The following is a 25,747-nucleotide window of genomic DNA, read 5'->3' on the forward strand; positions in this document are numbered from 1 at the left end:
CAATCTAATCTTTTTGCTCTGTACCCTAATCACATTTTGAAAGATCCACATTTCCCCCAAATTCATAGTCACAGATGAGCGTATCTATTTGAGGGGAGGGCACAATTCCACCCCAGTGCTACCATCCAAGATGTCCCCAAGGACCCCTTCCTCAGCTCCTTGCTTCAAACACTAATCTGTATGTCATCTCCTATGTCCCAAACAGCCCTGCAGAAAGGTTCATGCGGGGGACATAAAAGCTTGTGGCCCAGCATTACACAGATGCATCATAGGCAGCTCCTACTACTGAGGCCAGGCCCAGCCAGCTGCTGCCAGTGTCCTGACTGCAGCCTCAGCTGAGGCTCTGAACCAGGCCTCCCACTAAGCCACTCCCAACCCCTGTACCGAGAGACTGGGGGCAATAACTGGTTGATGTTTTGAACCATCACATTTGTCATTCAGCAATAGATTATAAACCAAGATTTTTTGTACTCAGTGATAGAAACATTTACAAATGTAGGGGTGATTTTGGTGAGAAGATGCTGAGGCCATCTTTCTTGTGGGAAGATAATTGTCCCAGAGAAGTTTCTTGAGGAAGAATGGGATCCACGTGGAGGCTGGGGGTAGGGGCAAGAAAGGGAGGGAGAGAGGAATGAAGAAATGGAGGGATGGGGAGAGAAAAGAGAAGGGAGGGAAGGGGAAGGAGGGAAGGCAGTGACAGAAGGGAAAGGAAGGAGAGGGGAGAATGCAGGAAAAGAGGAATGGAGAGAGAGGGAGGTTGCATGGAATCTGTGTAATGCATTGGCAGGCATTTTAGCTGTTAAACATGAAGAATTAGGAATTTGATAGATTTGAAAATTCTAAGTATCTCCAGATGTAAGCAACACTAAAAGTCAAATCCAGGGTGCTGAGTCCCACCCTGCCCTGTGGCTTCTGGGGAGAACAGTTTAGGGTACGATGGTCAGATAACTTATTAAGACTTCAGGCAAACATCCAAAGAGAACCCTGCCAATCAGTCTTCCTCCACAAAGGACCGTCTACAGTCTCAAGAGTGTGACCCACAAATCCACTCCATCACACAATAGGACATCTAGAAGGCTAAGTGTGGCTGTACCTGCTTGTAATTCTAGCATTTAAGACACTGAGGTGTGAAGACCAGGAGTTAAAGGCCAGCATGGGTGATATCAGTTCAAGGCCAGCTTGGTCTACAATGTGAGAAGTTGTCATGATAAAACTAAATGAACAGATATTTTTTAAATGACAAGGCTTCTTAGAAGCTCTTGCTGTCTCTCACAAGAAGCTCAAGATAGAGGTTTATTTCCATGAGGCTTCTGTGTGGTAAAGAAAACCTCAAGGACTCACAATACATCGAGGAAACTTCAAAGGACTTCAGCCAAAAGAGCAGTGCTCAATCCTAGCAGGATAGATGAGGGAAGAAATGAAAAAGAATAATCTGGCTCTCAGACTTTTTACAGAAGGCTGATCAAGAAAACTACCAATCTGTGTGTGGCCACCTGTGTGTGGCCTCTCACAGAAATGGAATGGTGTTACTCACTGCGCCCACAGGGTGCACCCCTGCTGTGGGAAATCACTTCTTGAGAGGAGTAAGACAGGGTCTTAAGGGCCTGCTTTTGTAGTGTAGACTGTGTCATCGCTGTTCAGTGATTTCTGTCTGCCATCCGTCTCTTTTGAACAGTAGTTACTGCAGGTGATTTTTCCATGCCGCTCTAATGGTTGTTTGTTGGCTGTGTGAAGGAAAGCATTCAAGCAGCCATACTTGGGTACCATAGGAGCATTGTCTACAAACTGGCTCTGACTTAAGTGATGAGATTCTGGACTTCAAGCTGGTGTTGTAGCAGGGCAAGACTTTAGGGATGATAGGATGGAGTAAGTGCAGCATACATGCAGGAGCCATGTAGATAATCAGAAATAAGGACAGACTATAATAGCCAACTTCTTATGTTAATATTCATCTTCCAGCATTAGCATCTTTGCACAGTTATAGTGTACAAATATGCCAGAGGGAAACACCTAGAACTCATCAATGGAATATGAGAAAGTCTTTTATAAGCAATGGCAAGGGCTATCTATGCAGGAAGCAGAAGGACATCGATATCCACTTCATCAGAGTGCTACAAGCATGGGGAAGAGGGAGAGTCAGAGGTGATATTTGGAGAGTTAATGGCTGAAATGTTTCTGGAATTGATGGAAGACAGCAATCTACAGACCCCTCCCAAAGCCTGGATAATCTCAAACAAATAAGAACCAATATATCCCCAGGCATTTCATAATACAAAAACCACCACCGAAAAAGAAAAATATCATCGGAATCAGCCAAGGAGGGAAGACAAGTGACCTGCAAAGGAAGGTGCGGCAGGCTGTGGTTGGCTCTCCAGCAATACCAGAGGAGAAGAATCTCTGGATTACTCCTTTAAGGTGGGCAGTGATACACAGATGTCAGTCTGGAATTATATCTCCTGTGAAAAGATTGTTTGGAGTCGTCGAAACAAAATCATCCAAGCAAAATTTTGAAAAGGGACAAATGGACTAAGTTGTTTTTTTTTTTAAATAGTTTTATGTGTAATAGGAAATGCTGGAAAGAATGCAAAGTCTGTCGACCGTAAAAGGAGCCGCAACACATTGCCTCATGGAGGGCTATGCAGCATAAGGCCTGGGGAATGCCTCTGTACTGTCCTGTAGGAGCTCTGAGGCATGCTAACTTTAAAAGGCACATACAATGCCTCTGCACTGTCCTGTAGGAGCTCTGAGGCATGCTAACTTTAAAAGGCACATACGTTATGCTAACTATCATCTGAGATCATGAAGGTAATCAAACCTTGATTTTTTTTAAGAAAAATAATTTAGATATGAGAATAGTGAGAAGGAAGGGTTGTAGAGGTCAGAATATCTGAATAGATTTGTGCATTTGGCTTTGGAAGTATGTAATCTTTTACATAATTATAAAACTGAATACATTTACTTTATTTAATGTATGTGTGTGTGTGTGTGTGTGTGTGCCTAAGTGTATGTATGTGCACCACATACATGCAAAGACTGGAGTCTGTAAGGGCATTGGATCTCCGAAACCGGAGTTACAGATGGTTGTGAGGTACCCTGGGGGTAGTGGGAACGAAACCTGGGTTCTCTGCAAGAGCAGTACATGCTCTTAACTACTGAGACATCTCTCCAGCTACTAAAACTAAATTAAAATTAAGAATGAATTCTTAGAATTAAAAGTGAGGTAAATAGATCCAATTATATAGCAAGTTGGTACCATATCAGCACAGTGAGGAATTATTTCACCTGCATACCACAGTGTTTTTTCACACTTTAGGAGGCTTGCAGAGGGATTAAAGGCACCAAAAGCAACACCATCAAAAATAGGACCACACCCAGGGCTAGTAATCAAGTTGTCAGTGCTGGAACCTGGGAGAATTGTAGCGTTGTGTGTCCTGAGAGAGTTGCATGCATTGTGTTCGGGCATGGGTTAGGGTGAACTCGGATGAGGCGGGGAAAGTTAGGTACAGAGCTAGGGGACCTGCACTTTGGGGAAGCAATGCCATATTACAGCCTGTGTGTCCTGTGCCCCTCATCAGCTCTGTGGAGGATAAAGTCAACATGGGAACACTTCAGAAACATCGAAAACCATATTCCTTGGTGTGGGAGAGAGACTGACGGGATTTGGTAAATTTGAATCTAAAGTAACAGCATGGAAGTGTAGTGATTGTCTTCTCGTGATGGGTGTATTTGTAGAAATAAGAATACATTTCCTAGCTCTGAGCACTGAAAAGTCCAGGGACAATGACTAACTCAGTGATAAGAAACAACCTTGGCTCCCAGACTGTGGTCTTTAAATACTATTTACCACTACCAGTTACCATGGGAATTTGTAGAAGTGTGTGGGTGAGACTGGAACTACATCTCTCTCCAGAGAGCCATGAAGTACCAGGAGAGTCAGTCAGAAGGGACTCAAGGGCAGCTTGTCATGGGCGGGACAGTTAGAGCACCAGGGAGGACACTGCAGACTGAAACACATCAGATAAGCTCAGTTCCACAAGTTCATAAAGACACTAGGAAGCCACCAAGCAATTAACTTCAAAATGCAAAAGAGAGAGGGGAAAATCAATTCTCCTGCCTCTATGTCAACCATGCTTCAGGGTCAGCAAAAGATTTGGTGAGGGAAAGTTTCCCTTCATAGAAGATTTTTGACTCTCTTTTTATTGAGACGGTCTTGCTCTGTAGACTCTTGAAGGCTGGGATCACAACAGTGTGCTGTTAATGCCAAGCTCTTCACAGAACTTTTCCAGTTCTATGTCAGAATCAGAACATGACCATTCCCAACCTCTAATGAACGCATGGGTCTTGGCAATGGCCTTCAAGTCCGTGTTTGCATCACCCAGAGAACAGGAATCAGACCAAATGTGCTTCCTGATGGAAAATACATCACCTTTGCAACAGTCTTACCAAAGAATCAGACCTGAATTTGATCAGGTCTCTGAATCTATCAACAGGCTTATAGAAAACAGATCCCACAAGCAGGGGATATAGATAGCAAAACCCCGACTGTTGCGTTAATAATGACAGAAACAATAGAAATGGAAAAGAAAATCTATAGAAACTTAACCAGTAGATTAGCCAGAAGCAATATAGAGAACTTGTCCGTGTCCCAATTCAATCAAATAAATCCTAAGAAAAGCAATGACAGTTGGGTAAATGTGGATGCTGGTGAGATGCGTGACGATATAATGAGTCATTGCTGTTGTTTCTTTTTTCCTGGTATATGCCTCAGTCTTGTTTAAAGACAGAGTTCTTGTCTTTAAAGAGATAATACTAAGATATTGGCAGATGAAATGGAATGACAGCTTGGCATTTGCTGAGCAGTTTGTCGTGAGGGAATGGAGCCATCGGATGCAGAGAACAGCGATGGCTCTGGGTTCAGGTAATTGCTGGAACTTGTAGTATAGGTGGGTGTTCTTTTAGTTTGTTTTCTTAAGTTTATGTGGACATTTGTCATAATAAAAAGCCTGAATGGAAAGAATCAAATAGAAGTTTTCAGACAATCTCTTCTACCCAAGGATATTCTAAGGGAACTTAATTAGAAGGGGCATTATCCTAGGTGGACAAACAGAAAATGTAAAAGGAGTGGTGATGTGGGCATGGTAGCACATGCCTGGAATCCTAGCACCCTAGAGGTGGAGGCAGAAAGATCAGGAGTTCAAGGTCATCCTCAGTTTTGTAGTGTGTTTGAGTTCAGCTTTGGCTATAGGAGACTCTTGTTTTAAAAAACTAAAAACAAGCAAAGAAAAGAAGATGAAGAAAATGTAAATCCAAATGAACACTGGTTAGCTAAAAAATCATTATAAACTAACTCTGAACTCTTAGAATTATAGCACAAACAAGCAAATTCCCTGTAACCAGGGGATTGACAAAGGGGAGTTTAAATGGCTCAGGTCCTTGCATGGCCTGACCTAGAATTAGGTATTGATTCTAGGTTCTGCCAAGTTTTGGGTTCATAACACAGCTTCCAGGGGAACAATTTCAAGAACACACAAAGTACATATGAGTCCAGTTCTAACTATGGGGAAGAAAAACTGGAAGATGTGACTAGATAGATGAGTGGCTCTTGCAGAGGACACAGTTCAGTTCCCAGCACCTACATGCCTATCTTCATTGGTTGGCAAATATCACATGGTGTTTTGGTTTGGGGGAGTCATCAGGGACTAGAGTCTCTCTGTACGAGAGAGAGAGAGAGAGAGAGAGAGAGAGAGAGAGAGAGAGAGAGAGAAAGTATGTGTCTCTGTGTGATTGTAGGTATGTGTGTGTGTGTATCCGTGTGTGTGTGTGTGTGTGTGTGTGTGTGTGTGTGTGTGTGTGTGAGAGAGAGAGAGAGAGAGAGAGAGAGAGAGAGAGAGAGAGAGAGAGAGAGAAAATGTGTCTCTGTATATGTCTCTGTGTTTGTGAGTATTGGTGTCTGTGTGTGAGGACAGATCTTGGATGCTAGTGTGACGGTGTTAAGAGGTGATAGAACCTTTCAGAGGTCAAGTCTAGTAGGAAAGTGTTAAGGTGGCTCTTGTGGGACCCTGAGTTTGTTCTTTCCTGGGGCAGGGGTTAGAAAAAGAGAAAGCCTGGCCCTTTTCCCCGTTCTGCTTTCCTGTCCCACCACTGTGATGCTGTCCTCCATGGGGTTCTCACCAGAATGGAGCAGAGATCAACATCCTGCTTTCAGATCTCCAGGACTGTAAGCTAGGTAGACCTTCTTTCTTTCAAAGTCATCCAGCCTCTGCTATTTCATTACAGTGTTGGAAAACAGACTAACGTACAAGGCCATCCCAGAAGACAGGGAAGGTAGAGTAAGAAGGCTGGGATGGGCCCAGGAAATGTGTTCCGAAGAGCAGGCTATGGTGTTGCTTCTATAATGTTTGAGTATTTTACATGAGGATATATCATTTGCATGAGTGCTCATGAATAAGCAATCCTCACACTGGGTCCCTCTGATGCCAGAAGCAACAGGACACGAGTTCTTTGAGTTGAAAAAGCTATTACACCACCATGATAAGTCATGTGTCTCCTGTGATTCAATATCTTAGACATTTTTGTGAGATGCCAGTTTCTCTATGCCAACTCAGATATGAGTTTGGGCCTCATGAATGTGCTACTTCTCCTAATGTGGTAGGCAGAAGAATAGTCAGACACCCCGGGAACTGGAGCTCAGAACCTGCGAGTGATGTGTCAGATGATATCAGGGGGAATTAAAGCTGCAGGTAGGATTAGGGTTAATTGAGATTATCTAGAACTATCTAGACATTTTGCTGCTCCATGTAAATACAATGATCCTTATATGGAGATGAGCAAGGTAGAAAGGCATGGACCAAAGAGTCAAAACAGCAAGTAAGATGCCACCTGCCATTGCAGCCTCTGGAGATGGCAGAAGGGACTCTGTCTTGAGACAGAGGCAGCCCCTGAGGCAAAAGAGGTGAGGAACTGGGTTTCTCCTGGTGCCTGGGCATGGAGGGCAGTCACCCAGTGCCTTTAGTGCAGTGAGAACCCCTTCTGAGATCTGAAATAGGAAATCTGTGGTTCTTTGTCACAACAGCCAGACAAAACCAAGGCCTGGGCCTAATTGGCATTCTACTGAGTTTTCTGGAGTCCCCTTTCTCTGAAAATTCAGACAGACCCCACTTGAACCCAACCCTTAGACTGTGACTATGGGTTATGAATGCAGCCAAGTGCTATTGATTTTATTGCTATTCCTGCATAGGAATGGTTTCAGTTGTCTTTGTTTCTGTTGGGATAAGGGTTCAAGGGCAGTCTCATGAATGGGTTCAAGGTGACTTGTGTCTAGACAAGGTAAAATGGCCCATGTTGTCTGTTTCACCAACCTGACTGAGGGCAAGTGGAAGCAGATACAATGGCTTCCACATGGGAGCTGGGGCTGAGGTCCCTGGTGTCTGTGGAGGTCCTGGGCTCTTACTCCAGGAAAAAGAAAAAGCTGCTGCCACTCAGAAAGACTTACCTATCTACAGACACTCTGAGCTGTTATACTGATGTAAAGTGGATGTTTTCCAGAATAGTCTTACTCTGTCCCCTAAAAGGTGGGCCAGGACTAGTTGAGACCACTTCTGAGATACTGTCTCTTTAAATTTCAAGGGCTTTGTTTCTAAACACAAGTAAGACATTTGGTTATTGTGGAAAATATGAGACTTATCAAAATATTTTTAATGTAGCCAGGCGTGGTAGTTTGTGCCTATATTTATCAGCTGCTCATAAAGCTGAGGCATGGGCATCGCTTGAGCCTAGGAATATGAGACTATCCTGCTCTGAAAGGAAGGAAGGGAGGGAGATAGGGAAGGAGGGAGAGGGAGGGAGTGGAGGAGAGAGAGGGACGGAGTGAAGGAGGGAGAGCTCACTAGTAATGTATTCCTCCTGTGTTTTTTTAAGTTTTATTTATTTATCATGTATACAGTGTTCTGCCCACATGTATGCCTGCAGGCTAGAAAAGAGCACCAGATCTCATTATAGATGGTTGTGAGCCACCATGTGGTTGCCGGGAATTGAACTCAGGACCTCCGGAAGAACAGCCAGTGCTCTTAACCTTTGAGCCATCTCTCCAGCCCTCAGGGTTTTTTTTTTTTTTCTTGACATAAATGATTTTGAATGGTCAGTCTACAATACACATACTATATTTTTTCACTGATAATTCCACTGTTGGTCTAGGCCCCACTATGGTGTCTAGGATTGCACATATATAGTATAATAATAATATAACAAACATGTTTTACAACTTTATATGAACGAGTGTTTTGTCTACATGTGTACCTGTGTACCATCTACATGCCTGGTGCCCATGGATTTCTCCAGGACTGGAGTTATAGCTAGTTGTAAGTCACCATGTGTGTCCTGGGAGCTAAACCGAGGTCCTCTGGAAGAGCAGCCAGTGCTCTTAACTGCTGAGCCAACTCTTCAGACCATCACACATATATTAGTTAGCTGTCTGTTTTCACTGTATCCTTATTATTACAGGATATTGTCAACTATTACAAGCACTCCTGACAGAGATAAATACTGCAAGTTCTCATTTGCACATGGAAGCTAAAAAGTGGACCCCATAGAAACAGAAAATCCATGGTCAACACTGCCAGGAAGAATGTGGGAAGAAAAGAGAGAGAAGGTGATTGAAGGTGCAGGGGTGGGCTGGGGACATTGTTCAATGGGAAAAGAGCTTGCTGTGCAAGAATAAGGACCAAAGTTCAAATTCCAAGGACTAGCTTAAAAAGCATTAGAGTGTGCCTGTAACTCAGAGGAGAAGGGAAACTCCTAGGAAACATCTAGGAGATGGGAAACAGAAATAGGAAGCATGTGGCCCAGTTTATCTGGGCATACCCAGAGGAAAAAACAACTAAGAGAGACCTTGCCTCAAAACAGGTGGAGGGCAGGGACTGACTCCTGATATTGTCCTCTGACCTCCACATCTGTTATGATACTTTTATGCTTTCAGGAGGACCACATACACAAACATAGTATACACACAGACATCAAAGAGATAAAAAGGAAAGACATGGGGCAAAGCCGTAGAATGGGGTGTTCTATGGCTTATATGTGAATCTGGTTGGTAATAGGTCATTAGTAATTTCACATTAGCTTGTAGAGAATATTGACCATGGCCCCCATGCAAAGACATGATTAGTACTCAGGGGACAGTGATTCAGTTCAATTGCTGTCACTACACATTGCTTGTAGGCACTGAAATGTCACACAGTGAGTGCCCAATTAAAGAGAATCATGTTTATTTAAAATAATGGGAAGTTAGGAATATTGCCAATTGGATACTTCCCTCTGTTTGAAGTGTGGCTTTCTTAGCATTTCCTTTGTGATTACTGCTGTCCAGGTAAACATCTTTGAGTGTCAATTGGGCATTTTATTCTTTGAGAATTACCTGTTTGCATCCTTTTGGGAACTTCCTCAGGGTAGTTTGTCTTTTTTGTTTTGTTTTGTTTTGATAATTTGTGAGTTCACTGTTAGAGATAATTACCCTTTGCTTGTCATTTCCCCCCCAAATTATCCCTAAGGTATTTGTCACTTGGCTCTGTTTTCTGTCCATTAACTGTGTCAGTTTTGAGTGTGTGCCAAGTGTCAGGTCCTGTAAAAATTTCATCTGAATCATCTCATTCAGTCCTTGCAACGAACTTTGAGAGAAGTGCTATTATTATGGCTTCTATTAACAGATGGAGACATTGTGGCTCAGATTTTTAAGCCACCTGGCTTGCAGAGGGTGACACCAGGACTCTATGAGACCACCCTCGCTGCCTCCATCACTGAACACCTCAGATGTTTTAGATGTGCCCACAGCAAATCAAGATGGAATCCGAGGGTGACCTGTTTTTGGATGTGTTGTACTGGCAAGTGCCCTCCCAATGGCTGGGGGAGAGCATAAGGCAGAGACCCTCAGACCCGGTGGCAGGAATCTGCAAGTCTTGGCATATGCATGTGGGTGGGACCTGCAACCATAGCCAAGTTCTTGCTGAAAGCTGGCCATGAGACCCGGCTACGGGCACCTTCTGTCAGTGCTTCTCCCAGTGTTTTCTGCCAGCGTGCTGCTCTACTGGCTCCTGTTCTCTGTGGGTTTGAAGTGGGGAGGAAGCTGGCTCTTTGCTTTCTGGAAGTGTGCTTGGGAAGGTAGGTCCAGGAGGCTTGCCTGAGCTAAGCTCAGGGCCCTTTGCTCACTGCCTCCTTAGCATCTTTTCTTGGCAGACAGCCCAGGCTGGAAAGGATGTGGCCATGGTGCCTATTCTAAGGAGGGTTTTGGAGCCGGTTGTGAGAGAGAGAGTGACTGACAATCCTATGCCCAGCATCTTCCTCTCCCCTATTACCCTGTCCTGAATACCCTCATCTTTTCAATTTCCACCTCCATCTAGAACGTTCTCTCTGCTGAAGAGCTGAGCATGGACTGGTAAGGTTTGATGGTTTGTGACTTGGAAAATGTTCAGTGGCTAAAACCCATCTACTGAGGTAGCACAGATGTTGCCTCACATAAGTTCTGTTTCCCTGTGTGAGCCTCAGAAACCCTCTTCCTAATTCATTACTTCACATCTTGCCTATTTGCAGCCTGGGAGCTACAGTCTGGCAGGACCCAACTGGCCTGTACTTCCTCCTCACTTTTCAGGGAGGACTTCTCAAGGTGACCCCTTGACCCTTCCACCCTGGCCCTCTGGACAGCTTCCTTGGTTTCTGAATCTTTATAAATGTCACATATGGCCACTTTGCTTTCTCCATTGGTGTGTGTGAATCTGGCCATCTGCTGAGCTCCTTGCTGGACCCTATCACAGACTTGTGCCTAGCATACAGACTCCCACCCTCTGACCTGAGCTTGGGAGTCAGGGGTTTAGGGCTGTGGGGTGAATGGGGGAGGCAGGAAATATTCACAGGGGAGGGGCTGGTAATGTAATCAGTTGGTAGACTAATTGCTTATTCTGTACGAAGCTCTGGGTTTGATCCCTAACCTAGCTTTGTGGCACACACCTGTGCTCCCAGCACTTGGGATTCGGGAGGAGGAGGTGCAGGAGTTCATCCTTGGCTACATAGAGAGTTCAAGGTCAGCCTGGGGGTGGGGAGGATTTCATTGCATCCATTTGGAATACTCACTTAGATTCCTTGGCACAGAGATGTATTTTTGACCTTCACGCAGGTCCAGTGCGGTCTGAGAGACAGGCAGTCCTAAAGAGTAGAGACACAAGATGCATTTGGGTGATGGCCAACGCTGTGGGGAGAAAGAGAAGGATGGCATAGTGGAGGGTGGCAGGCACTGGGGAGCTGTATTGGATGGAGCGGGGCAGAAAAGGTTCCCTAGAGACTGAGGGAGTGGAGGGAGCTGGCCCTGGCAGGGACACGATGGCCACTCGACAGTGGGAAAGGAATCGCAGCATGCTATTGGACTGAGATCACAAGGACAGGTTACTCTTTAAGGAATGCTGAGCAGATGGAGGTGTCATGCCTGGGTCAGTTCTGTAAATGTCCTCACTCAGCATATCATGGGGGTGTGGGACAGGAAAGGAGTCACCAGGTGCTGCTTGGGATTCTTGCCCCTAACCCCTCTCAGACCTTCACTTTCTTGTTTATGAAAGTCTTAAGAAAACAAAATTCCAGCCCTGTTCCTGGCTGGCACTTAGTAGGTTTCTGTCACATATGGCCATTTCTGTGCACTCACTCCATCATGGCATTGTTCTCAGGGAACCCTGGGTTAGGACATGGCTGTATGTGGCTTCGAGATTGAAACCTTCCTTCCATCTCCTTGTCACACTATCTGCTTTATTTAGACTTGGTTCAAAATATCTTTCAGTAGTTCCTGAAAGCACATGGCTTGCTGATCTTTGGAGAAAACATAGTGGTGGGCCACACAGACTCTGAACCCGCCCCCCCCAGGTCAAAACAGAAAGTTTATGGGTAGACAATCATATCCCAGAGTTCTGTGTCCACTGGCAATGATCCCATGAGGCTTGGTCTCCTGGGATACTAGACCAGGACACTGTTGTCAGCTCTGAGTAAATTAGTGGTGACCTAGAGTTAGTGGCGTTCTAAAGGACATTTCTTGGCACGTCTTGCCAAGATATTCATTTCAAAGAAAGTCCTGGCTCCTTCACACAGCCTTTCCCGGTGGCCACGTGCCTTCCATGGAAGGGCAGTGTTACACAATGGGTTTTCCAAGCAGATTTAGATCCTGTCACAACCTTACCTAACTGAGGGAAACTGTTTTAGGTCTGTGTGGAGAGAGCAGGTGGCATTCGTCTTCTGGGAAATGACTGGGTGCTCTGGAGTGGTCATGAATAGCTGTGGTGTGACAGGAACATGGGAGACCTTCATGTCTGTATGTATGTGTGTATGTGCATTCATGTGTGTGGAGGTCAGAGGCCAACAATGAGTGTCTTCCTCAATTACTTTCCATCTTGTTTTTGAGGCAGGGTCTCTCACTGAGCCTGGTGCTCATTCATGTATCTAGACTGGCTGGCTTTGACCTCCAGGGTCAACCTCCAGGCAGAGGCACTTGTCTCTGCCTTCCCAATGCTGGTATTACAGGCAAGTGCCACTTTTATGTGGGGTGCTTGGGTACAAACTCAGCTCCTTGCTTGAGCATAGCAAACACTTTGGCAAGACCCATCTCTGCAGCCCCTTTATCTCAGTGTCTTAGGATCCTCCTAAGGGAGAGTTCAGAGCTGGACTTTAGAGATGAGGCAGACTTTGTAGAGCTGCCTCTACAAAGTTTTGCAGAGCTTCAAGGAACTAGCCACATTGTCTCCAACTCCCCATTTCTTAAATGGGGAAACTGATGCCCTAGAGTTGCCCAGTATAACTCAGTGAACTCCTTCCATTAGGGCAGTGGTTCTCAACCTGTGGGTCACGACCCCTGCGAGGCTTAACTGACCTTTTCACAGGGGTCCCGTATCAGATATTTGCATTATGATTCATAACAGTAGCAAAATTACAGTTATAAAGTAGCAATGAAAACAATTTTCTGGTTGGGGGTCACTATAACATGAGGAACTGTATCACAGGGTTGCAACATTAGGAAGGTTGGGAAACACTGCATTAGGGCCTCTGGTAGTTGTGGAAATTATCAGAGAGAGAGAAAGTGACTGTGGCATGGAATACTTTTTGAACCTGGAGGGCTGAGACAGGAGGTTAGGTCTCTGGGGACTCACTCAAAGGTTGAGGAGGGCTGTGTGTTCAAGTTTACTCCTTAGCTGGCCTGGGTGCCCTGGCTTTCCCAGCCTACCCCTGTACTCTCCTTGGGCCAAAGGTTACAGTGTCTGCAAATTGCCATTGATTCTTAGCTCCAGGCTGGTCCCTGTCCCCTTCCCAATTCACCCATCAGGACCTTACCCCTAAGGTTGTGGGACTAGGAGATGGGACCTTCCAGACCTGATTAGATTAAGGGTGGAACTTGTGTGTGTGGGGGGGGTCAGTATCTTTACAAGATGCTCAAGAGACCAGAAACCCTTGTTCCACAGTCTCCTGAAAAGACCCCCATCTATGTATGCCAGAAAGAAAGCCTAGCCAGACAGCCTCTACTGGCACCAGATCTTAGGCTTGGAGCCTGAGGGACTGTGAGAACTAACTCTGTTGTTTCCAGTACCAGCCCATGGCGTTTTGTTTAGCAGCCTGGAAGGATGAAGGCAGATTCCTTCTTAGATGCTTTACTGTGGATTATTTTAAATGCAGTGTTCTTGAGGAGCGGGCGGGGGTTAGACCCTTGTGTGTCCTTGTAGAGCAGGTGATAGGAGGCCTGTGCTCCCTCCTGCTGTACCAGCACCTCTCTGACGCCCTTTTGCCTCTGCCTGTATGCCCCTCAGGACACACTGAACTGAAGCATCCTTCAAGATAATAGAGGCAAAGTGTTGTTGCAAACGGGAGCTGGCTGGGAGAGGTGGTTCCAGTTAATGATTTATGCCTGGGGGCTGCGCTTCCTGCCAGGAAGCTGGGAAGCCAGAGCCACAGAGAGGAAAGTGCAGGGCCAGGGCGGAGTCTCCCAGGGGACCAGCCGGCAGGCCCTGGGGCTGGCTATGGATATCACTCTGGTTCTGGTGCTGGCTTCTGAGCTTATTGTTTGTTCATAAATACTTACAAGTCCTTCCAGCAGACCTAGTAGACTCGGCACTGAGCGTTCACACTGAGAACAGAGCAGGGGTCAAGTCAGTCGGGATGCCTGTCCTCCAGCACCTCAGCATGTGTGGGAGGGGGGGTGAGGGGGCAAAGGTGGGGGGACAAAGGCCCACAGCAACCAGAGGAGGCATAAATAATGCCGTGGCCACAGTTGTTGACTGCCCATTAAGCAAGACCCTTGGGCTGCACGGGGGCAGTCCAGGCTTCAGCTTGTCTGAGGCTGGCTTCTGGCTTCATTTTACTTCCCACAGTTTTGGGAAAGGCATCCACACAGCTATTAACATGGGGTAATTCTTCATGCCTCTCTCACATTCATTGACTCCTCTGGTAAGCCAGGTTACTCTGACCAGCCCGAGCTCCCTTCAGGTAGCCTGCTTCTGGTCACCAGCCACACTGCCACTAGCATCTCCCAGCTGTGTCTCTCATCCACCTACCCCCCACCATCCCAGTTCACCCTTTTATCCAGTGGAAAGTGTAATCTAGAGACAATCACCAGACCCAGAAGTTTTCATACAAACGTTCTCCAGCTCCCTGCTGCTTGCAGGACTTGATCTAAGCTCCAGTCAGTTCTGACTGGCCTGACAGGTCTCTCCCATGGTACTTGAGCACCCACTGGCCTCTCTTGGATGACAGCGTTAACTCTTACTTACTCCAGGACCTGTGCACCTGCTGTTGCCTGAAGAGCTCTTACCCCAGGCTCTACTCATCCTTTCTTATTTTCTTGGCCCAGCCTAAATGTCACCTGCTCAGAACCAGGGAAGACCCCAGCCACCCTCTTTTCTCTCCACCAGATACACCTCAGCTCTGCTTGCCTTCATCATGTAGGTGTCTCAACTGATGTACATATTCCTTTGTTGGCTTGTTGACTGTCTTAGATGATGAGAAAGTGGGAGGCACTCTAGGAAGACCAAAAGAGATGCCCACACCTCAACTATGGCTACCCCGTGGGCATGGCAGAGCCTGGGATAATGGACTTCATATCCCTTGGTGCTTGTTGGGATACACCCAGCAGGAGTTTCCTTCCTTTAGCAGCCATCCAGGTGCTAATCTCTACCCTAAAGCCTGTGGGTCTTTCTGAGACTCTGGCAGCAGAAGGTGCTGGGTTGGGTGAATCTGAGTTTAGCCAGCCTCCCAATATTTAGCTTTAGTCCAGCCTTTGCTTCATTCTGGGCCTCTGTCTGTCCTGTAAAATGGGAGTGTGGCTGGATGGAGTGTGGTGTCTAGCTCTGGGCTGTGGTCCAGCCTGGACCCTGTACCTATGGGGAAGGACTGACTGCACGTGCCCAGCTCAGAGGCTGCATGCAGCTGGTGTCACTGCCTCCAGCAAAGGTCTCGGTAAGGTTTCCCGCAGGCCCACTGTCAGTTCCAGTGCAGCTGGTGTCTGGGAATGAAGGGAAGCAAGGCAGGAAGTGGAATCTGGGTCACCAGCCCTGTTCCCTGGCTGGCTCTGCCTCCCTCTGAGAATGAAAGGTCACTCAGGCCAGGGCCAGGGACTATTCTGATTTGTGGGAGGAGCAAGCAGGGAAAAGCCCAGAGATGGTATTTTCCCAAACCAACCCAAATCACCCCCCCACACACACACACACCCCTGCAGTGAACAGGATCAAGAAAGCCAGGGTTCAAAGCTTGGGTTCAGGCTTGGGTGGGTGGAAACTTTGCAGAAGGTGGAACCATGTGCTTTGGGCAAGTGAGGCTTTTCCTTACAGGCCCTTTAAACAGATGCTTCTTCCTCCAGCTCCTGCAGGGAATTTCCAGAATCTGGAAGAGTCTCTGTGGAAACTCAGGGGTCAGATGTGTGACCATTCCTCCATCCCCTCCCAATGAAGCAAAACAGGATGGCCTCCCTAGCCCAAGTTTTCCTCAGAATGAGGCCCTTTCTCACACAAATTTGGCCCTTTCACAAAGAAGTCTCCTCCCTTCTTTTAAGGACGGTAGGATGTAACACTAATTTATACTAAAGTGCAAACAGCTCCCCTTTGGCTTCTGGCTTGCTCTGAGCATTTGGCTATGAAGTTTTGGAGCACTGGACTGTATTTTTACTACTCATACAGTGCCAATGACAGGCACCAGGCCTGGCTTCGTGTTAACATCAACAAAGATGGTGGCTAAAGCAACAGTTAATGATGGTAAGCAATTTCTTGTGTTTGTTTGTTTGTTTGAGACAGGATCTTTCTACATAGCCTTAGTCTCTCTACATGTCCTAGAACCACTCTGTAGTCCAGGCTGACCTTAAACTCACAGAGATTCTCCTGCCTCTGCCTTCTGAGTGCCCTACTTGACAAACGATTTACAGTGTTGTCTGCTGAGTTCTTTCTGGCCCCATCTAACCTCACCCTTGAGGTTGAATGCTGTTTTATCCCCATTTATAGAGAAGAAAACCAAGTCTCATGGAAGCCATGGAAGGCAGCCTTACTTCACAATGTACAGGCTTCTACAGAGAGCCAGGCGCTCCATACACCCTCTCTGAAATAATAGACTCCAGCCGGCTTTGGTTCAGTGCTGAGCCTTGTTTCCTATCCTCCTCCTGCCCTGCCTCGTCTCCAAGGCCTGGTCTCTTCCTTTGGATCAGGTGCAGACCAGTCTTTGCTGTTCCCTGGGTGTGCCCTCCCAGCCTGTATCCACAAGGCTTCTGCCCCTTCTAGCCTTCTGGGCAGCCTGGAGCTCTCATGAACGGGAAGCTACTCTGGCCAGACACATGGAAGCCAAGCCGCAGCCTCCGGTCTCATCCCCAAACACGATGTTCTCACTCTCCCTTCCAAAGCTCTTTTGGGTTGGCCCAGCCTTAGAGCACCACTTTTGGTTGGGACTGGGCAGAGAGCATGAGCTCACAGTTCCCGCCTCTCCCTGCTTCCCTCCCTTATATGTCCATCTGTCCATCTTTCCTTTGCTTCTCTTTACCTTTTGTCTCCTCTTTCTCATCTCCCTCTTCCTTCTCCAGCCCTTTGTTTCCTTCCCTACCTTTGATCTGGGTCCATGAGGGCCTTGTTCCCTCTCAGAAAGCCTCCAGATGGCTGGCACTCAGCTAGTTCTGCCATCAGGATACCCTGGGGACATTGGCGTGACCTGGCCACTGTTATTGTTCTGGGCTGAGTGTCCTGGTAGGTGTAGCTCCAGGAGCTTATACCTCACCTCAAGGTCCCAGTACTGAAATCAAGGCTGGCCTGTAGGAATGGAATCACCATAACAGTGACTACTTGAAGGAAGTCTGAGGACATAGACTGATCACTGGGTTTGGGGTACAGAGACAGCTCCTTTGTGACTGGCCTAGCTCTGGTTACAGGAACAGCAACCACCCTATAATTGATTGTGGAGTGACTGCATGAAGAGCAGACTGGTGTCCTAGCCAGCCATCTCCCTATATATACAACCTTCAGCTCCCTGAATCTCAGGATCCTCTTGGGAAAAATGATGAATACTCTCCTGGCCACCATCCCTTCAGGGCGACTTGGCAGGCTAGTTAGGCCCCAGTGTGCTTGGGTGGTGATGGAGGGTGCTTGGGTAATTATGGTGGCTGTCTTGGTGATGCCAGTGGTACATGGGTGAGGGTGGAAGCCGGGGTCTGGCCGGAACCAGCTTTGGATTCGAAGATGGGCCTGTGGGGTCTGCAGGGTTTGTGTCAGAACTCCGTCACACACAGGGGTACCCTGGTACGGCCTATGTGGAGTAAAACCACTCTTCCTCCTTGCTGTAGCTATCCTAGGCAGCCCTAAGGCAGGTGTGACCCAAGACTGACCTCCATGATGAGTCACAGACTCTAGCTCCTCCTGGGATCTGGTCTAAGGTTAGAGGCAGCCCAAAAGCATCAGACCAGTGGTAGCAGGTAGCCTACAGGTGCTGTGGGGATAACTCAGCCCGGGACTCATGCCAACTCAGTTCTGTCTTCTCCCAGCTGCGTAGCTTTGGAAATGTCTCTTCATCTCTCTGAGCCTCAGTTACCTTATCTGTTGATGATATTGCCTGTCACTGATGCTGGAGTCAAAGGAGATGAAAAGTCTAGCAGGAGAAGGTGCTGGGTGGATGGTAGGCAGTCTATTGGGCTCTTCTCCCCGGGCGTTGGGAGCCTATCCATACCCAGGCTCTCCCCTCCCCTGCCTCTCTTCCGGCCCAGGCTTGGCCAGATGGTGGGAGCTGGGAAATGCAGCGGAGCCACACGCTGGTCTATTTTGAGAGGCCTCCTGTTTCCTTTTCTGCTTGGGGCCATGTGGTGGCCATGGGTCTCTGCTGACAGGATGGGATCAGCAAAACTGCCCTTGCCCTTCCCTTCCCTGTGGTCTGAGCCCCATGAGCCACCATATCCTGGCTCCCAATTCAGGCAATACAGCCCCACTCAGCCCAGATGAAGGTCAGGCACCCAAAGGAGGTGGGATGAAACAGTGGTAGCTTACTTAGTTCAGTTACCAGAAATTTCAAGTAGCACTGGCCTTTGTTGTCCTGGCTTAGCACCCTGTACTCCCAGGGGGCACAGCACCCTATTACCAGGCAGTAGTTAGTCATATGGAAATGAGGGTAGCCAGTTCCCGGGCAGGAGCTGTCTGCATTCCAGGCACGCTTTGTTTCAAATTTCACCTAGCTCCCACAGAGAAACAAGACCACCCAGAATGCCGGCCTAGCCAAGAGGTCAGGGTCAGGCTGTCCCTGGTTTGCAGTCTGACTTGTCTGGATTCCAGGCCAGAAGGAGAAACAGAAGCCCCAAGAATTGTCTGTTACCCAACGAGAAACCTGGACAGCTCTTGCCTGTCTGCCTCCCTTACCCCTCTCTGCAGGAGCCCTGACCCCAGAATGGCTGGCTTGGAGGGAGTCCCATCTCTGCCTGTACTAGTCTGTGGCCTTGCCTTTCTGTGTCTCAATTTACCCAATTGTAAAGAGAGATGAGGTCCCTTCTCTTTGGCTCTGGAGGAGAGCTGATGCAGGTGAAGGCTGAGGTGGGACCTCCCCGTCTTTGTTCCCCCCATCTTAACAGATGACCTCTGAGTGAGCCATTTAGTCCTGGAATCTGGGATGACTGAGAGCCAGAGATAGCAGTTTGGTGTCTGCTGAGGGCTTGCTTTCTGCTTCCAATATGGTGCCTAGTTGCTATGTCCTCTGAAACGGACGAGCACTATGCCCTTTCATGGCAGAAGGGACGGATGGAAAGGGAGCCTAAGATGCTGTACTAGCTATCCGTGTCACCAGCTGGGGTCTGAATATTCACACACATGAGCTCATGGGGGCCATTTCCCATTCAAACCACAGCAGAGCCTGTCAGTCTCTTTTCAGGATGTCAGCAATCTGGAGTCTTCGTACCTAAGACCCTGCTTTATAACACTGTGACACTGGTGGCTAAATTTCAGTGTGTGCGCTGAAATACATCTGATGACCAACCTCAGTTTACCCTGGTGAAAGGTGTGATTAAGGTTAGACATTCTTACTCCACCAGAAGAGAGAGGCCCTGCCCAGCTGTCCCTGCTGCCACCTCATCAGGTATGACCTGAGTGTGTGTCACTGGCTAACATCATAGAATGTATCAGTTGGCCTAGGCTTCAGTAATGAGATCACAGACTGAGGAGTAGTTCTAATTCACCAGAAGTTAATTAGAGTCCACAGCAGAGGCTCTCTTCTGGAACTTCCTACACCACTGGTGAGGCAGCTGTGCATGGGACTGTTGATGATGTCCTTCACACAGAGACTTAAGAAGCCTGCACCTCTCCATCTTGTGACTGCACCATGACTCAGGCCCTTGTCATCTGCAAGGAGAGGCAGAAAGAGCAGGTGGGATCATAGAGGATGGACAGCAGCTCCTAAAACCTGCCTCTGGGACCTACATGGAATGGCTACCCAGGCCCCACTGGCTGGTACACACCACCTGGGAAATGGTGCCTGGTGAGGAGAATGTAGCTGGAAGCTTTTATGCATCCTTACCTGGTCCTGCAGTCACTTATGAAATAATCACTCTGAGGCTTAATATTAATTGTAATTGTTTGCCCAATGGCTTGGGCATATTACTAACTAGTTCTCACAATTAAATTAGCCCATTTCTACTAATCAGTGTATCGAAACGTGGCCATGGCTTACCAGTAATGCTCTGGCATCTTATTCCTCCAGCAGCTACATGGCATCTCCCGGACTCTGCTCTTCTCCCTGTATCTCTGCTTGGATTCCCACCTAGCTCTATTATGCCTGACTATTGGCCAAATCAGATTCTTTACTAACCAATGGTAATAAAACATATTCACAGTGAAGGGACCAGATCCCCGTTTTGGCAGCCATGACAGTCTAACACTTGCTTGCCTTGGTCACTAGGAGGTCAGATGCCTGCCTTGTGGCAAGGAACCAATCAGAAGTTAGCTGGTGGTGCTATGCTTTATGGCTCTGGGTGTGCTTTATGGACAGACAAGTGCACAGCAATAGCAGAGCATAGCAGTCACCCTGGAAGGGCCTATGGGCCATAACAACCAGTTGACCAATCAACACAGGGCAAGTCCTCTAAGCCTGGAGCCACACCAATCCTGAGCCATGTGCATACCTCTAGACACTCCCCTTACACTGCCCTATAAGATCTCTATGCTGTGGTTTCTCTGAGTCTTTTCCAGCCATCTGCCATGGTGGGTGGATGAAAGACCCGAGCTAACATGGGGTTAGCTCATTAAACAACTGCAATGAAACCTCTTGCTGTTTGCATCAAGTTTTCAACTCCGCCTGGTGGTTGGGGTCGCCGAGGTCCTAGGCAGAGATCCTGGAGGCCTGAGCCTCTGCGGGGGGGTCTTTCAATAGCATATAGAGAGACATCCCACATCAGGAGACCATGCACTGGAGTTTGTGGAGATTATCTGTATTCATTACTTTTGAATATCCATGACTAAAATATCACCAAAAACAAATCAAAGGAGGAGAGATTTGATGGGGGATATCCTTGTGTATGTATGCTACGAATATATGTTTCTCTTATTGGTTGATGAGTAAAGCTGCTTCAGTCAATGGACAGGCAGGATTTAGCCAGGCAGGAAAACTGGAATAAGGATAGAGAAAGGTAATAGGCAGAATCAGAGATTCCATGTAGCTACCAGGAAGCCAAGACCATGTGGAGATACATATGTTAATAGAAATGTGTTAATGATCAAGGGAGAGCTAGCCAATCAGTAGCCCAAGCCATCAGCCAAACAGTTTATAATTAATATAAGCCTCTGTGTGTTTATTTGGAACTAAACTGCTGTGGGACTGGGTGGGACAGAAACCTCAGCCTACAGAGATTTACTCTGCTACCCTGGTCCACACTCCTTGCTGCTGTCATTTCTGGAGACACTGTGAAACAGAGCATAGTGATGGGGAGGGGATGGATGTTCCAGGCTTGGTACCTCACAGAAGTCATAGAGCTTAGAGGAAGGACAGGACTGGGGTCAAGTGTAACCTCTAAATCTAAATACCAGTGACGCAGTTCCTCCACCTACACCCCACCTTTTTTTTCATTTTTTTATTTGAATTAGAAACAAGATTGTTTTACATGTCAATCCCAGTTCCCTCTCCCTCCCCTACTCCCCTGCTACCCCCCCCCCCAACTAAAACCTTACCTATCACATACCTTTCTGCTCCCCAGGGAGGGTGAAGCCTTCCATAGGGGGTCTTCAGAGTCTGTCATATCCTTTGGGCCTAGGCCCACCCCCGTGTATCTTGGCTCAGGGAGTATCCCCTCTATGTGGAATGGGCTCCCAAAGTCCACACCTATGCTAGGGATAAATACCGATCTACTACAGGAGGCCCCATGGATTTCCGATACACCCTACCTCTTAAAGTTTTGAGTGGCTTTCTGTGTTACTTTCCTGTTGCTGTGATTAAAAAGTACCCTGACGGGAAGTGAGTCTTCAGCTTCCAACTCAAACTCTGGTTATTCACTACTGCTAGTTGGCCTGCTACCTTCTAGGGATTCTCCTGTCTACCTCCCTTTTCAAGGTAAGAGTGCTGAAACTACAGACGTGTGCTACCTAATCCAGGCTGAAGTGGGTTCTGGGGACCAGAACTCGGGTCCCTGTGCTTTTGCAACAAGTACTCAATGAGCCACCTCCCCATCCTTCTTTATCTATTGCAGTCTGTCATCCAGGCTCCCAGACTATGGGATGGCAGCACACACATTTAGTTAGTCATCTCTGGAAACATCCCCCAGACACATTCAGAGACGTACTTCATTAATCTCCTTGGCAGTACGCAATCCACTCAAGTTACCTCAAGATTATCACCAATGGTGGGACTGCCCTGAAGACCTGTCACAATCGGTGTCTGGACAGTGCTCAAGCCCATGTGGGGAACATCCCAGCCATACAGGCAGACCGTACAGAGTGGGAAATTGATGACATAGCGTCTCCACCTGTCTTCCCAGTGAGGACTGATGACTGTTTTCTGGGTTGGCCAACATCTCCTGCTAAGGAGAACCAAAGGGTTTAATCTGCACTGCTGTCACAAACTAGGAAACAGGAGTATGAGAATGCTATGCTAGGCATGGTGGTGCATCCTGCCACACCAGCACACGGAAGACTGAGGCAGGAGAACCGCAAGTTGTGATGTCAATCTGGGCTGTATAGCAAGGCTGTCTCCGTTTTATTTTTTTCAACAAATATATTTAGATGTAAAATAGAATGATATTCTAAGCTCACATATTTAAGAATAGACCCCCCTCCCTCAGCAGTGCTTTTCTAATTATGGTCCCCAGATCGGCAACATAGGATTTCAGAGATGTAGTCTCTTCAGCTCACTGCAAGCCTGTTGGTCTGGAAGGCTGGAGAAGAGCAGCACCCGGCAGGAGTACACAGAAGCACATGGGCTGTGCCACACAGGGGGAGGTTGTAGCTGCATGTCTCAATCTGCAGCAGCCTTGACTTCTGTCTGCTATGTGCTAGCTCCCTCCCTGATCACTATAGCACCTCCAAAACTCTCCTTCTGGGGCCCCCAGCCCCACCCCCACCCCACACACCATCCCCACCAAGGACTATTAGGCTATGTAGTGGTATATCTTTTCTGCTTATGTTTCTCGAGATTCTCGGGCCTCATCTGTGGCTGAAGAGAATGAGCAGGCAGAGGGCTGGAAGGGTGGGCAGGAGGAGGGGTGGGCAGGACTCCGGGGAGCTGTCCAGGGTGCCTACTTAGGTAGAGCAATGCTGTTCAATCCAGCAAGGGTTAGAACTAAGAGTCTGGCTTCTGCCCTACAGAGGCTGCAAGCTGCCAGGAAAGGGAGGCTCAGCTTTCAAAAAGCCCTTTCAGAATGCAGCCAGAAGCATCTGGCAGTGGAAACTAGCGTCACTATAGCTCTTGAGATGATGCTCAGGCCACAGATAGGTCTCTGAGCAGCTGTGACTATCTGAGAGGCAAAGATGTCACTTAAGACATCCCAACCCTGCCCCCTCCATCCTGCCTGAATCTGAATCTATGAGACTGCATACAGGCCCATGAGAAGTGTGTTGAATCAACCCCACCAGCTACACCAAACTACCCAGCCTGCACTAAACCAATAGCTGGCTCTCTGTCCGGCTATGGATTTGTTCAGATTGTCTCAGCTAAGCATGGCTTAACAAATGAGTTCAGTCAGAACAGCATCCCAGTTCTCTTCACTGCAGCCTGAAGTAGTGGGGGCTTCTCTGCTGTCTGTACATGGTTATTTTGTTGCTATGATTTGAATATGAAATGTCCCTCAAAGCTTGAAAGTTGAATGCTTAATTCCCCAGCTGGTGGTGCTATTTTGAGAGGAAGCCTTGGGAGGTGGAGCCTTGATGGAGAAAGTAGGTCACTGGAGACATGCTTTGAAGGTTGTGACTTGAATGTGAAATGTCCCCCATAGGCTCACATGCTTGAACACTTTGTCACTAGCTGGTGATGCTGCTTGGGAAGGCTGTGGAACTTGAGGGGTGTCCACTGAAGGAAGTGGGTTGCAGGTGGTCAGCATTAAGGCCCAGCCACACCCTGTTTCCTGAGTGTGGATGCAATGTGACCAGCCAGTCTCCTTTCCTGCCACCATGCTTTCCTTGCCAGCTGCCATGTCTTCCACACCCTGATGGATTGTATCTGTGCTGGTTAATTTTTTGTCAGCTTGATACAGGGGAGGAGAGAACTGCCATTGAGAAAATGCTTCCATCAGATTGGCCTTAGGCAACTCTGTGGGACATTTTCTTAATTAATGTTTGACGTGGAAGGGCCCAGCCTGCTGTGGGCAGTGCAACCCCTGGTCAGGTGATTCTGGGCTGTATAAGAAAGTAGACAGAGCGAGCCATGGGAAACACGTCAGTAAGCAGTGCTCCTGCATGGTTTCTGCTTGATTCCTGCCTCCAGGTTCCTGCCCTGAGTTCTTGCCCTGAATTCCTTCAGTGATGGACTATGACATGGAAGTGTAGGCCAAATAATCCCTTTCTTCTCCAGGTTGTTTTTGGTCACAATTTTATCATTACAACAGAAACTGAAGCATGATATTATCCCTTTGGAACTATGACCAGAACAAACTCTTTTCCTATAAGTTACTTTTGTCAGGGTATTTTAATCACAGTAGTTGTAAAATAAACTAGGACAAAGGTTACACCTGCGCTCCGTGAGGCCTGCTCTTTGGTCCCCTCATCTCTGTCTGCTTTATATATTTGTGAAGCAAAAGCCTCCTCCTGCACACAGCCTTGTCTCCAGGATGTTCTGCTTCATCATGGGCCCAAAACCACAGCGCCAAAGACAATGGCACGGGATCTCAGAAACTTTGAGTCAAAGTAAGTTATCTTTTAATTTGTTCTCCCGTGAATTTTGGTCACAGCTACATAAAAGTAACCAACAAAGAAAACTGGTATCAAATCAGTGGAGTCATTGCTGTGGCTAAACTTGAATGTATAGTTCTTAAGCCTTTGGGACTAGCTTGCAAGAGGAACATGAAGAAGTTGGGAGATACAAACTATAAAGTCCCGAAATGCTAAGAGCAGAGCTTAGTGGGTGATTCTGGTGGGATCTCAGAGGACTGGAATGCCTGTGGAAATGTGAACAGCAAGGGCTGTGCTCATGAGCTTTCAGATGGGGCTTCTCCACATTATGTCAGTGTCCTGAGACTTTGTGGAGGCAGAGTTTTAAGATGGTGAACTATCTGCACTGATGGAGGAAATCTTAAGGCTTGCCAGTGCTCAGACTGCAGCTTGCTTACTGCTGGCTGCTTTATCCAGGTTTATATTGTTGTGCCTTGTCAGGACCCATGAAATGGAGTCCATACCATCTTGCCAAGAGTTCAGAGAGCCCAAATCTGTCTTATTGTCCATGAGACATTAGTTTAGTGACTATAGGATGTTCTGGCCTTGGTGGGGGTAGAGGGTGTGGGGGGGTGTAGATGTCTCTTATCCAAATAACAATAGGTGTCAGCCCAGGTGCATTTATTCTTGACCATGAAGGCCTGATGGCAGGTGTGGCTACCAAATACCTGGACGATTAAGGGAAGTAAGTCTCTTTGCCCCTTTGTCCTCACTGTTGGTTGACTACATAAGGATGGTGTAAAAATAAACTAAGGACTCATTCAGTATGGATTGAATCTGCCCTCCTGACAGCTATCCTGTGTCTCTGTTCTTAACCCTTTTTAGCTAGCCTTTCCCTCACCAACACACCCCCACTCAGGTATGAATCTGGGGCTGCTTGACTGGCT

Source organism: Cricetulus griseus, chromosome 6, assembly GCF_003668045.3.
Source record: "Cricetulus griseus strain 17A/GY chromosome 6, alternate assembly CriGri-PICRH-1.0, whole genome shotgun sequence".
Taxonomy (NCBI): Eukaryota; Metazoa; Chordata; class Mammalia; order Rodentia; family Cricetidae; genus Cricetulus; species Cricetulus griseus.